Source organism: Sander lucioperca, chromosome 21 (genome assembly GCF_008315115.2).
Source record: "Sander lucioperca isolate FBNREF2018 chromosome 21, SLUC_FBN_1.2, whole genome shotgun sequence".
In the NCBI taxonomy this organism is placed as follows: Eukaryota; Metazoa; Chordata; class Actinopteri; order Perciformes; family Percidae; genus Sander; species Sander lucioperca.
In genome coordinates this window covers 14077354-14091592 of record NC_050193.1, presented here as the reverse complement: position 1 = coordinate 14091592, position 14239 = coordinate 14077354, and positions in this window count along the sequence as shown.

Sequence of the window (14239 nt, the reverse complement as noted above, 5' to 3'; positions counted from 1 at the left end):
TTGCCAGTTTTCATTTAATGATTGTGCTCGTGTCTCTTTGACTGATAGTTAGGACCATTTCACAATATGCCCATTTCTCCTCTCCAATTCATAGTCTTTGAACTAATATTTATCTTTCTTTCAGAAACCAAAGGAACAAGAATGTGTGTGTGTGTGTGTGTGTGTGTGTGTGTGTGTGTGTGTGTGTGTGTGCGAGACTTCAGGTGTTGAACAAAAACCTCTGTGACTTAAAGTTATAAAGAAAGAAAAGAACATCAATATTCAATGTTAGTGTCTCTGAAATGGTATTTTTTTCTGAGTTTGACCACCCACAGTTAAGTATTTTTCTATTCAGCTACACACACACAAAAAGCTCACTTCTATCTCTGCTTTTCACCACTTAAAAAGTTTCATTAATTTCCCAGCAAGAAAGAACTGTCTCAGTAAGTAATCATTGGATACTGCAGAAACCACACAAAGATGTTTTTGCATCCGTCCTGCAGATTAAATGTGCACCTTTGGCAGGTGTTTTGTCCGGACTAACTGTTGACTTTGTGCTCAGACAGATCCCTGCTGTGGATTGTCTGGGACTCAGTGTGCAAAAAAAGCTCGGAAGCTCTGCAGTGACTATTTCAGGCAACACAGTGAAGTGAGGCGGAAGAGAAGTTTATTATGGAAGCCTTTTATCTCTCTAGCTGTGGAAAATCTTTGCTGGCCAAAAGATAAGAGTAATACACAAATACAGTAGATTATCTCGACAAGATAGAAAAACCTTGAGGGACGTGGTGACACGGTTGGCGGGTGTAGTTTGGTAGAAAGAAAATAGTTCCTACATGAAACTGCTCACAACCAGGCCTGTGGTTTATTTTGAATAACCGGGGCATGATTTCTGGAAAGTGACATTGCTGTTTTTTCTTTTTTTTTTTTTTATGTATTTTTTGGCGCTTTGAGCATTTTGGGGTGAACTGTCCCTATTAGTCAAGTCATTGTACTTTATACAGTACCATCCACCTTAACCTAACCATAGCAGACCAAAAATGTTGCCATATACTTTCTTTGTGCCTGTCATTACCAGTAATACTTGTCATTATTATTAAGTGAATTTTGACACTGGGAACTAAGTTTGCAAGAAGCCATTGTGGCGAAAGGATAATTCGGAATTCTGAGATGTAAAAAGAAGCCAGCCAAAGTTAGCCAAACTTTACGTATTTGAAAGATAAAATGTAAGCAATCTGTAAAATGAAAACCCAAATGGTTTATTGTAAACATCTCTCACAGATGTGTATGTTGTATGGAAACACTCACTTTCCATATATATATACTGTATATATGTGTAATATTAAGATGCATGTATTGATTTGTTCAGTGCTGCAACAGAACAACTCTCACAGCACCATGAAGGTATGTTTTCTTCACTATTTAGATGGTGGCCATGACACAGTATGATTCATGGTATGGCAGGCCACCTTTTCTAAAGAGAGAGGTCCCGCAGGCCAGATTAGTCACTTTTCTTCACACACAGCAGCTTCTTCCTTCCTGCCTCATACTCACCTCCCTATTGCCCTCTCTGACCCCCGACTTTCTTTTACTCTCTTTTTGTCTTTTTTCTCAATCTATCAAGGTTCTTCTTTCCCCCCTTTCTCTCTTAAACTCTCAATCCTCACCTAACGTCCTCAAGATGAATTTATTTTTTAGACGCTGAAACCTTTTCCATGACCAAATGCTGTGTATTTGATACTGCTTTCTAATCAATTCTCTATTATGCTCACTCGTGTCTCTTTGGCTCTTTAGTATGTGTGACAGAGCGGAGACTAGCTGCCCCACCGCTGCCTCCCACAAAGATAAATGCATCACACATAATGACTCTCTGCCCTGCTCTTTGCGTGTGTGTGTGTGTGTGTGTGTGTGTGTGTGTGTGTGTGTGTGTGCACTGTATGCAGATGCCTTTCTCCATGAGACAAAGTGTCTGAAAAACTGGCACTTAATGGATGGCACCTGTTATGACAGTTTGAGAGACCATTTCATATAAACTGTGGTACACCAAGTTAGTGATATGTAGATTTTACAAATACATGTTTTAGTTTTATTAGTTATGATGCTAGAGTTGTTTCAGTTTAACTGTAAAGCTATGAAGTCATATAGTATGTTAGCTCAAATGTATTGGGAGTAAACTGATCATCGGTCTCTGTCTGCCACCGTAATTTCTCTTTTTTCACTTCTGCTCGTTCTTCTCTGTTCTCAGCTTCTTCATCACATATGGATAAAAACAAGGAAACGGAAAGTTCAACAGCTGTCAAAGACAACTGATTACTATTGTTTTCATATGACTTTATTGTAAGTGCATTCTTGCTCATAATGCAGATGAATTGGCTGTTCTGAAAATGTAGGCTTATTTGTTTCACTCTTCTTTTGTGCTTTTCTGCATCCCCCACGTTTGGCCTGTGATCAAGCTAATATTTCGATTGCACTTAACAACAGCCTATTTTTTTTGCAGGATTGGATGTGTGTGTAAGTAGCTCCTGAGGTAACAGTACTGCTCACCACCTAAAGAGAGATCTGCTGCTGTGTGATAAGGCTCTGCTGTCTACCACAGTGAAATCTGCTTAATTTCAACGGAACCACAGGCATCACAGGTAGGTGTGAGGGGGCAGCCAACAGAGCAAATATATTGACACAAAGGTCCATGTTGATTTTTCAGCTTCACACCCTCTGAGAAGAAGCAATGTACACACACACTATACTTGATACACTACTCATTTGAATTTGTTCTGCAGCAACCCCCCCGTAGATGCTGTTAAAAGCTGTTTTAATGATAAAGTTGGCTAGCAATCACATCATTAATGCAAACTCTGCATAATTATTTAAACACTATGGAGATGTTATTCACCAAAGTTACACTTAAAGCTATAATCTTTAGTTTTTATAATGAAAATGGATCAAATGACAAAACAATGTGATCGCGTGAAAGACTTTTTTTATGGTGTGATAGTTACAGCTGAGGTATCAAGTTTTCCATTAAGCTTTTTTGAACCAGAGAGTTATCACGTGGATCTGCAGCTCTCCTCGGCTTTAAAAAGCTTTATAGGGAGTTTCAGCTCATAGTTTAGCTGTTTGGCAGTTTTGAGCAAAATAAATCTCTAAAAAGTCTCTACACTACCGGCTACGCAAACAGCAGACAGACAGTTAGCGACTAAATGAATGATCATGTTGCTCTGTAATTGCTGGATTTGTAAATAAGCAACTTAAAAGGTGATGATATATCAATGTTGTGTTTGCAACTTGCTTCCAAATGGCCAAAAATATTTGTAATCACGGGTTTAAAGGATTAGTTTGACAATATGGAAACACTTATTTGCATTCTTATGGAGAGTTAGATGAGAAAATTGACACCATCTATTTGTGTAATATAAAGCCAGCAGCCAGATGGTTGGTTGTGTGCAGGATTATTTTTTGGCTCCTAGCAGTGATTACATTTTTTGCTCAGATCAAACAAAGAAAATAAAATGTGATAATTATTGAGCTTTCAAGGTGCTAGGAGGCAGATTTTGTTCCCCACAGACAGAGGCATAATAGTTTCCAGTCTTCATGCTACAGCTGAAGCTACCCGGCTACAAGAGAAAATCTCAAATTATTCCTTTAAAGCTTTAGTGCGTAACTTTTTGATATTAATGCACATCGGTTACATTCAAGCCATTGCCAAATGAGTTGCTACAAAGCTAATTAAGACTATCAGCTCCACACAACTCTCTCTGTGTTTCTCAGTATGGCTATGTTCAGAAGATTGTGTCGTCCGGTGACTTTCCTGCGCAGAAGTTCGAGTGAAGATAATTACCTCTTCTGAAGAGTCCATCATGTTTTTTAAATCCTCTGTGTTCTCTTTGGCTACTAGCAACTGTGTGGAGGAGGGGTGGGGGGCGCGTACGCGATCACGGAAGGCTTGGGTCATGTGGACGCTCCAATAGTGTAGTTGTCATTACTTAGAATTCCTCATGGGGGTGACAGAAACTACGCACTATAGCTTTAAATGAATGAAGCAGGAGCAAAGTTTGGCTGGAAAGCAGGCAAGGGTGCCTTTTGTGTGAATATATTTTGTGGTGGTTCCACTTAAATTCAATTTTGTTCTCAGCAGGCAGTCAAAGTTATAAGTCCTGGGAAATCCTTTTTCATATGTCTTCAGGTTCACATATGTTTCATTTCCAAGTTATGGCCTTTGGACATTTTGCATGATATTCCACCCTCTTACAGTAAATGGGCACATTTCACATTAGACCTGTCTGAATGTATTGCTTCGGTAATGCATGTCCTGAGTGGCAGTGTAGAGCACAATGAGAAGTCAAGAGGCTACTCCACACACTCTATTACTGAGTCAACCTCGTCCATGGCTCCCACTGCCAGCTGGCGGCTCCAGCAACAGACACCCGGACTGCATCTGTCACAGCTGTCTTACTGTCAGCCTCGGTAAAATTGCAAAGGCCATTCTATTACTGAATCTATAGAGCACAGTGTCTAGCACACTAGATATATGAGAATATATATATGAGAAGCAATCCTCCACAGTCTTGTGTGGCAGCTTTTGACAGAAGAGAAGGGTCTGGCTGTCTGTGGCACAGCTTTCAGGTAGATCTGAGAGGCTCAGTGACTGCATACCTTCTTACCTGACAATTAAGGAGTGCTGAGAGGGTGAAGCTAGAGGAATCAGAGAGAGAGATCGCTTATAGAGAGAGATCGCTTATATACAGTCCAACCGCCCTGTGACCCTGTTGTTTGATTGGACTGTCAAGCTGTAATAGAAGTAATTGAGACGGTGTGGGTGTATGGGAGACAAGTGGAACAAATATTCCTGCAGAGAAAAAGAGGCAAAGAAGACAAAGATGAGAAGACAAACGATTGAAAAGTAGGAATTAGAATCAAGGCAGATGGATTAGAGGCCGGGGGCTGGTGAAGTGGGCGAGAGATGACAGAAGGGAACAAGCAGCATGTGTATATGACAGCTTCTATTAGGGCTTCTCTGGACGACTTCAAAGTGATCTTCTACAAATGCCACACTACGAATATACTGTACAGTAAAAGGCAAGAGGTCTCAAATGGGAATCATAGAAAAACATGTTGATCTTAGATCAATGTTGTTAGGACCTTGATGTAAAAGTTTTTGGAGAGATCAAAGGTATCGTGCAGTTTTACAGCCAGCATGCTGCATGCTCCTTTGAGTTATTCAGTGAACTGTGGATTGATGCAGGAGGTGAGAGGGCTGTGGAATCAGATCAGAGGGAGATAGAGTTATAAAACTGCTGCACCAGCATCAAAGCCTGTCCCTGAAGCTAGAAGAGTGAGGAAATAGTGCAATGTATGAATGTATGTTTTTGAAGGGTCACAAGTGCAAACAAATAATGTCCTGTCACGCAAGCCAGCTGCTGAAAATGTTGAGACGGATCAGAGTGGCATGTTTGGATGTGCAGGAAAGTCATTTCCCATATTCAGCTGGTTTGATTGGCTTCTAAGGAGGAAGCTGTCGTGTTTACACACTATAATAAAAGGTAGAGACTTCAGCAGGTACCTTCAGGTAACTTTATTCAACTCTGGCTGTGGGTCAACAACTGACTGTAAGGACGTCTACGCGCTACTGTGTGTAGGGCAATAGGTGTCTATACAGATGCCTGATGTAATTATTAATATCAAACACAATGGGTAATCACCTGTAAATATTACAGTAGCGAGAGGGTTAATTATCTTACAATATCATTAAAAGCTGGAGCAACATATACATATTATTGCGTACCTGCGTAACATAGTAGAGGATGTTGGATTGCTCCAAAATCCACCATGGGACTGTTCGCCCAACCCCTGCCACAAACAGAAACTGTCCAATCACTGCTTAGCAACCTAACGATTTCTTAACATGTTGAAGCTTAACAAAGGCTCAAATAGCCGGCCTAATTGTAATAATCTGTATCTAAAAAGTTTGGAGGGTTTTATCATTTTTATTTAGTCTTTACAAAATGAGCAACAAGTATTGCTTGAGTGATTCATGTGTCCTCATTACAGTGAAATGTTTTTAGCTCTCATTCACCAATAATAATGAATGTTTATCTATGAGCATGATTTCTACCCCAAGCTTTTCCTGCATGGCCCTGTATACCTCTGCGTTCATCTGGAGTTTTTGTGAAGTTGGCAACGTCTCACTGTGAACTTTGTCCGGCTTCTTTTGCACAGGGCCTGTCAGATGACGTCCCTTAAGCGTCAAATGGCCTTGTGCCAAAACGCACTTCCTGTGTGGTAAATGATTAAGATGTTTATGCATGATTAAAGAAGTTTTTTCACCCTGAAAAGCTTCAGATCAGTACCTCAGCTCACTGTTACTCGGCAGAAGAGGAAGTTTGATAAATGATTCAACGCTTGGCTAATCAATTCCCCTGACTTCCTGTTTGTTGCTGTGGATTAAACCATCAATTAAGAGTTCAAAGTGTTGTGTTTGTTGGAGCGTGTCTTTGTGGGACACTTGAGCTGACCTCTGTGTGTTTGATTGTCTTCGATCTCTCCAAATGAGTCGGCAGTAGCAACAGAGAATGCCCACAGGGAATTTTTGGTCTTCCCCATAGTTTCTCTAGACAGTTACTTAATTTTCTGTCAGTACCAATTAGGGATGCTAGTTTAGATTTATTTATTTTTTTGACAGTCAGCCAGCCCTCGTTAACCGATCATTAACTGTTAACCAACAAGCAGGAAACTAAGACACAATTCACCCGTCTGGAAGGCTCTGACATGCTTTCTGCCTTCTGCGTCCACGGACAGCTACAGACTTGTACCATGCTTGTATCACTCGCTTAGCCACGATGTTGCGTGTCATAATAGACACATGCAGCATAATTTTAAAGTTTATACAGGATCATAGTTTAAATAGGAGTTTTGGTGCAACATAATTCAATTTAATCTAGATTTAAAGTCAAAATTAAACTATACATTTCATTTTTTCATTTTAAGATAGTTTTAAAGATTGGTACAACATGATTTAAATTTTATGAAATAAAAAATTAATCCTTGCTGGTGCCACCCAGCCTTCAGGATTGCCACTGTAACCAGTAGTTAAGTACTAGATTGTATAACCTATTTTTCTTTTACCATGCAACATTTTTTTTTAAAAATTACTTTTTTAAAACAAATGTCATAATATTATATTTAACTGGTAGTATTAATCAGTCAAAATTCTTCTTGTCTGTTAACGGTTAGTGTCTCTAGTACCAATCATTTGAGAGAAAAATCATTATCTTGCATAATGTTGTCTCTGCATGCAACAATCTGCATCAGCTATTTCGAGAAATCCAATAAATGAGCTGCAGGCCATACTTAATCCAAACACTTAAGTCACATGAACACACAAGTCATTTCATACAGTTTGACAATGTAATTACAGATAATTGTTTCCTGAGCTGCTAGATCTTGGTAATGACACTAAAATGAAGCAGGGGTGTGTGTATAAGTGTGTGATAACAGGCGGTGCTACCAGAGCTTGGTGCTTGGATGGCATCAGGGTGAACAAATAAATCCGAGTGGCATGTTGCTGTCACGTCACCCTGCTATAATCTCCCACTTTGATCGACCTTAATTGATCTCATTTGAGCTGGTTAAGGCCTCCCCCTGCACTGATGGACACAGCGGCTGGCTGGCTGGCTTGTCAGAGCTTACTAATTACATGTCACCGCTATCATGTGACACAGTTATTATCACCTGTGAAGCTTGACAGCAGCTGAAAGCCGAACGCTATATTGAATCTTCTCCCACACACTCTGCTGACTGTTCATACACAAGAATAAATGTTGATGCAGAATATTTCTAGATGCAATAGTCTGCATGGGGAAATATTTACTGAAGACGACAGACTATAAAAAGAGAATGAGGTTGTTGTCGTGGGGGACAATGACTTCCAGTTGCTACACAGCGAATAAAACTCACTTCTAGTGTCTGTCTGGAAGCTGAAAAATCAGACCTTGAAAGAAACCCATTTAAAATTAATTATAGCTTTGTTAATCTCAACTAATCAACTCTTTCTCCCTACAGATGAACTAAGAGTCATATAAGTCAAAAGGAATAGTTTTACCTTTGGGAAATTTGCTTATTCGCTTTTTTTGCAGAGTCGGATGAGAAGATCTATACCGCTCACACATCTGTAAGGTAGATATGAAGCTGCAGCCAGCAAAAAAAAACAACCTCAAAGTCACGACAAGACTCTAGTAGGATGTTACAATGGGCAGCCAAGAAATCATCCGCCACATAATAACATGGGAATTAGTGGGCTTAGAGGTGCAGGTAGGTCGATGTTGTTACCTTCAGACAGAGCCAGGCTAGCTGTTTTCCCCTGTTTCCAGTCTTTATGCTAAGCTAAGCTAACTTTCTCCTGGCCGTTGCTATATACTTAACGTTACAGACATGAAAGTGGTATAGATTTTCTTATCTAACTCTCTGCCAGATAGTGAATAAGCAATAATAATATCTGAACCAGCACTGGACTCCGTACTCTCTAACGTCTTCCTCATTTGAAAATGAAAGGGCACTGGAAGCATAGCTACATCATGATGATTGATTCTGAGCAGATTGAGGGAAGAGTCATTTGTCATGGTGTGCGTCAGAGTCCAAAGCATTGCAATCTGTCTTTACATCAGAAGACCAACACATTAAAGATTTACTAATTAGCGATTCTGAGATCATCATTACACCTGGATCATAACTGGCTGCAGCTGCCCAATATACAGTAGATAGTGAATTTCTTTTGGCAACCGTAGCTGTCTGCCACCCACCTATTATCAATGTTCTACTAGCCATGTGCCTAACATGGCATACGGACAAACCTTGACAGTTTCGGCATGCTTGAAGTCTGCAGCCTTTCTCCAAAAATGTCACAGGTGTTGTGGTGAAGTATGCTTCCTGAGCTAATATGGCTGTTCAGCTGGAAGAAGCTGTGGCACCTGTTGTAGTTTTTTCAGGACAGTGTTGGGTGTGTGGGATAGCTGGTTGCCTCCCTCATCTTGTTTCACTGTCTGCTGGGTCTGTTTCCTGTTCTACATATCCTCTTTAATCCAATGTTGAAATATATTGCTCTTAGACGTAATTATTTTAGCCTGTTCCCAGGCAATAATGTGACTTTCTGTCTTGCAGTGATTTTAGAAGGCTAATTTTAAGTTGTCCTGTTCTGCTTGATGTTTCTTTGATCGGGTATGCACTTCAAAAGTCTCTTTCTCTTTTTAGATAAGAGGCATGGGATTTCATGAATCACACCTCATTTAATTTTTCTTGTTTCAAATTTGGTCCTGGGGGGGTGTAGCCTACTATAGGCCGGCACCGTTTAATGTGAGGTTTTGCAGGGGATGGATGGGATATATTTCATTAGCCTTTGCATGTGCACTGTAGTACCACTTTCTGCATGACGCATACTGTATACCGTACTATAACTCCTGACAGAATACATCATGAATGAATTAATTAATATATGAATAAATGCTTTATTTTGTACATGTAAAATAATAAAAACTAGAAGAACAAAACACAGAAACAAAACAAAATATTAATTTAATCATCACAATACCTTTGCTCTTTAAAGAATGTCAAGGTAAACTTCTTTATACACAGACAAAGTTGTTGTCGTAACCCTCCTGTTGTCCTCGGGTCAACTCTGACCCATTTTGAAAAAGTTTCTATATCAGAAATGTGGGTTTCTTTCAAACAAATTTTAAAACAAAATAATGTGGATGGTTCCATACAACGCTCTTCACAAGTCAAATAAATGATCAGTTCACTACTTTCATTGAATTTGGGTGTTTTATTCAATTTTATAGCATGTAAAGAAAAATTGATAATAATATGTTGAGAAATGTAGGAAACAAATGTCAAAAAAGTGACAAAAACTTCGAAAAAAAAAAGTGACAAAAACATCAGTAAAAGTGACGTGTCGAAAAAGACGACCAAAATGTTTGTCTTTACCGACTATTTCAGTCAGCCTGTAGACTGCTTTCTAAAGGACATGGCACAGGTTTTCTTTTAACAATGTTTTTTTTTTTTTTTCAGTAATACAATATTAACAAGGGTTATGCCCAGGATGCTCGCTCACGCCTACGGAGTGCAAGCATGCGCGTGAGCTACAGGATGCTGACTGCTGTTGACTTACCGGCCAACAGTGTCATTAAAGGGGAACTATGCCTCTTTTTTTAGCTTAATTTACCTTAATTGAACAGCTTCAGAGTCATTGGAATGGTTATATGACTTTTTTCGAGTTGAATGGTGGTCGTCTCGCCTTCCCCTACTGCCTGTGAGGGGAAAAACCACCCTTGCAACTTTTCGGCGAGCCACCGGCCTCAACGTCAGGAAGTATTGCGTGATATCAGGTCTCGCGATGTAACCAATTGCTTCACGGCACTGCACACATACGCCCATTCAGGAACCAGCTAACAAGGTAGCGAGTTTTTCACACTATCGTCATGGCTGAGCCGGCAAAAAAGAAGCAGAAAGCTAGGAAAGCATTGTCGGAGGAACAGAGAAAGAGGAAACGGCAGACTGACCAAGCGAGGAGTCAGACACAAGTAAACATAGGAGCTGCCAATATCTATTCTGAAGATGTAGGGGGAGCTCTATAGAGAAACCTGCGAGCAAAAAAACGAAGAAATGGCCAAAACTGCATAGTGCCCCTTTAATAACAAGGATTTTCTGAAAATTCCACATAGTTCCTTTAATTAGGACCAAAAAAAGAATCTGTTTTTATCAGCCGAGGCCAGAAATTGACCTTGTGTTGATTTGTTTTTCCTCAAGATTAGATTAATGAGTTTACTGAGCAAACAGCACGGTGCTTAAACATAGGGTTAGTGCGTGTGGGTGGAAAAGACTAGAAGAGGAAATAGTTTGGCTTTAAAAAAAAAAAAAAAAAAAAGTTAGCATTTTTATTGCACCAGTTATATTTAAATAGTTATATGATTTCTTTCCATTTCAATAAGAACAAAAAAATCCCTGAGGTTCAAACAGCATAAAAAAGTCCTTCTTCTGACTGCATAAACTAATAGAGCAGAGTCATTCAAACATGCGGTAGCTTTACACACAATTCTTTTTTAAAGTGGTTTGTTTTGACCTTCAGTCTGCGACAGGCATTTGCTTCTGCTGGGATCAAGAATACAAATAGGAGCTATTAAAAAATAGTATTTTACACTAAATGGCACTTCAGCGACATACTGCAGGTGCTCTGAATTTTAATATTAATCTGACATTGGGTAGTGTCGCAGGCTGTGCTCACGGAGGAAGCCCAAGAGTGGATGTTTAATGTCTGGTGTGTCAGCTGATCCCAGCCCTCCACCTGCAGGGAGGGGAAGTTGTCCCTGACACTGAAATACATGAGGTATAAAGAGTATCCTGGTATGATGTTCATGTGTTTTTTTTGTTTACCAATATGCATTCTGTCAGTCATTTTTCTTCATTTACGTTCACATATAACACATTACATTCAATGTCCTGTTAATTATTATTTTTTTCATTTTCAGATTATTGGCAATGGACTGATGACCTCAAGTGGACGGTTAATGAACAACACTGCCCTTTGTGAGAGAAATGTGAAAGAAAAACCTCTGTCATTATGCACCATGTTAATGGTGCTGTTGCTGTCATCCTATCGAACCAACCCTCCCACTCAAATAAAAGAAATCCTCTCAGGATTTGGCAGGGTTGAATCACTAATTAGCTCTCCACACTTGCTGCTTGTAGTTTGACCTTTTCGATGTGTTAGTATCTCATCTACTCAGCTGTCAAATCTTCAGATCTACTTTAATTATAGCAGATGATTGAGTTTTCATTTAGAAAATGTATATTCTTTGTAGATATGTGCATGGAGGAATTGTAATGACTACATATTACGATCTCACAATAAATAATCCAATGCAAACAGAGAAAGAAAAGTACTCTGATAGTGTTTGCCCCATTGAATCTGCATTAACCTTTCTACCTTTAACCTTTTTACTTTAACAAGAAATGAAGGCAAGTGAAAATAGCACTTTGAATCTCTTAACAATGTGATGCTGTTGAACTTGATTGGTTTTGTGTCTCTCCCTCACTCAGTATACTTTGGTATAATATGCAGATAATACAGATCAACACAGTAACTTGACCCAAATTAGCCACAGGGCTGCTACTCCTAGTACAGCCTTTCCCATCTTAACCCGCTCTCAAAAGTCATCAACACCACCCACTATGTTCCAAACATTTTATTATGAATGGATTGGGCAGTGCATTATTATAGTTAACACTTCCTGAAAGTAGATATTGTTACAATCATTTTTTCATACATTGCAATTGACAATGTTTAGGTTGCTTTCAAGTTTGCATTCATATAGGTGAGTACTTGCTTGCACTGTAAATTGCAACTGCCTGTTAGGCTATTGTAAATGTACTCAAAATCAGCATCACAACAATTTGAAATCAGATTTGGCTGTTTGGTTTCTTTTTAACACAAATATGTGGATATATCTCTTTTAATGAAGTCACGATTCCTATTCTCTAGTTGAGTTAGTTGAGTTTAGTTAATAATGAATTGAGCTTTCCCTCCTGGTAACTGCAGGAGTACAAGCACCCCTGCTCACACACATATACACACACACACACACACACACACACACACACACACACACACACACACACACACACACACACACACACACCCACACACACTTCACTGAAGATGTTTTCAGGATGTTGAAAGTTGTGAGGAATGGGTCAGAGGGTACTTTAATTGAATTTCAAATGATCTAATTCACAGTGCTAAACTCCGCAGCTTCTGGATAAATTATATGCTCTTCTGAAAATCGTTTTAAATTCCCCAAAGCTTGGTCTTGGTTTTTCTGAGATCGTCTTCATTTTGTTTCAAATTGACTTCTTCCCTGAGGTGCATTCCCTGGAGAAACAGAGGAGGAAAACAGAAAAGTTTCTGGAGCCAAATTAAACTGTAATCACTCGAGCTGATAGCCACAAGCAACCTCATCAGCATTACTACCTCACATTTAAGTTACACTCAAAGAAGAAACAAACAACTGCAATATTTCCTAATCTAGGTTAATATTTGTGTATATCTGCTTTATAATGATCACTAACTGGAGGTCATGTACTCCTTTTATTCATGAGTCATTGCTTATAATGTGCCTGTTAAGACCTGGCTAGGGACAACAGATGGAAACTAGCACTTGTGGCTAACTCTGGCTTGTTTACAGCAAGTAATTTATCTGTTGATCAATGAGCATTGTCCCTATCAAATAAATAAATAAATAATTTACAGGTCCTATGTATTCTTTTATTACTGTAGCTGAACAGTGGATGAAACAAGGATTATTTATGCTTTGCATTAGCAATGCATGATTAAAAAGCTGCCTGGTTGCATCATCTCCAGGAGAGCTATTCCCAGAGGTTTCAGCTCAACAGTGCCTGAGATGTATGAAGTCATTGTGAAGTCTGCAGAGAAATACATCCAATATGCTTTAGTCATTATTAGAATTAATTAGACAGGGGTACTAAGAGGATTCTAAAAAAAGGATGATGAGCTCAGAGAGGTGATGAGCCATGCTAAGAGGAGATGGCCAGTAAACTTCAGTGTTCACATTTTACTTTGCTCGACTACAATTACCAGAAACAACTGATGAATGAAGGTGAATATTTAAATCAGAAGGAACGGATGAGTCATGTTGTTTTTGATACGCCTCGACTTGGCGCTGGGATATGGCAGGATATGAATTTCAAAGTAATTTGTGTTGTCATAATGGAGTCGATGCTTTTTATGGCCCTTGATCATAATTAGAGTATCAAATGGAAATGACACCCCAACTTTTATAACCTTTGTTGAAGACAACTAAAATCACCCACTCAGGAAAAGACATTTTGAGGCCCACAAGAAAGGATCTGTCCTGATGTACAATCTACCCATGGCTTCATTTTATATACACAGCTATTTTCTGTTGTTTTCGTACCTATACTCAAGGATTTGATTTTGTTTGACCATCACCATTAAAGTTACAGCTCAACTATGGAAGTCAAAACTTTAAAAAGGTCAAAAAGCCAAAATAACACACAACAGCAAGGTTTGTTTCCATAAGTGACAGCGCAAATCTCACATCTTTTGCCATATTTTCTGAGAAAGACCAGAATGGCTGTGCAGTTGCTCTTAGGTGGCACAATTCTTTATCCCAAATTGTGTGGAGGCAGTTGCTGAGAGCAACCTACTTCATGGTAACGTTATTCTTTGTGCCTGAGG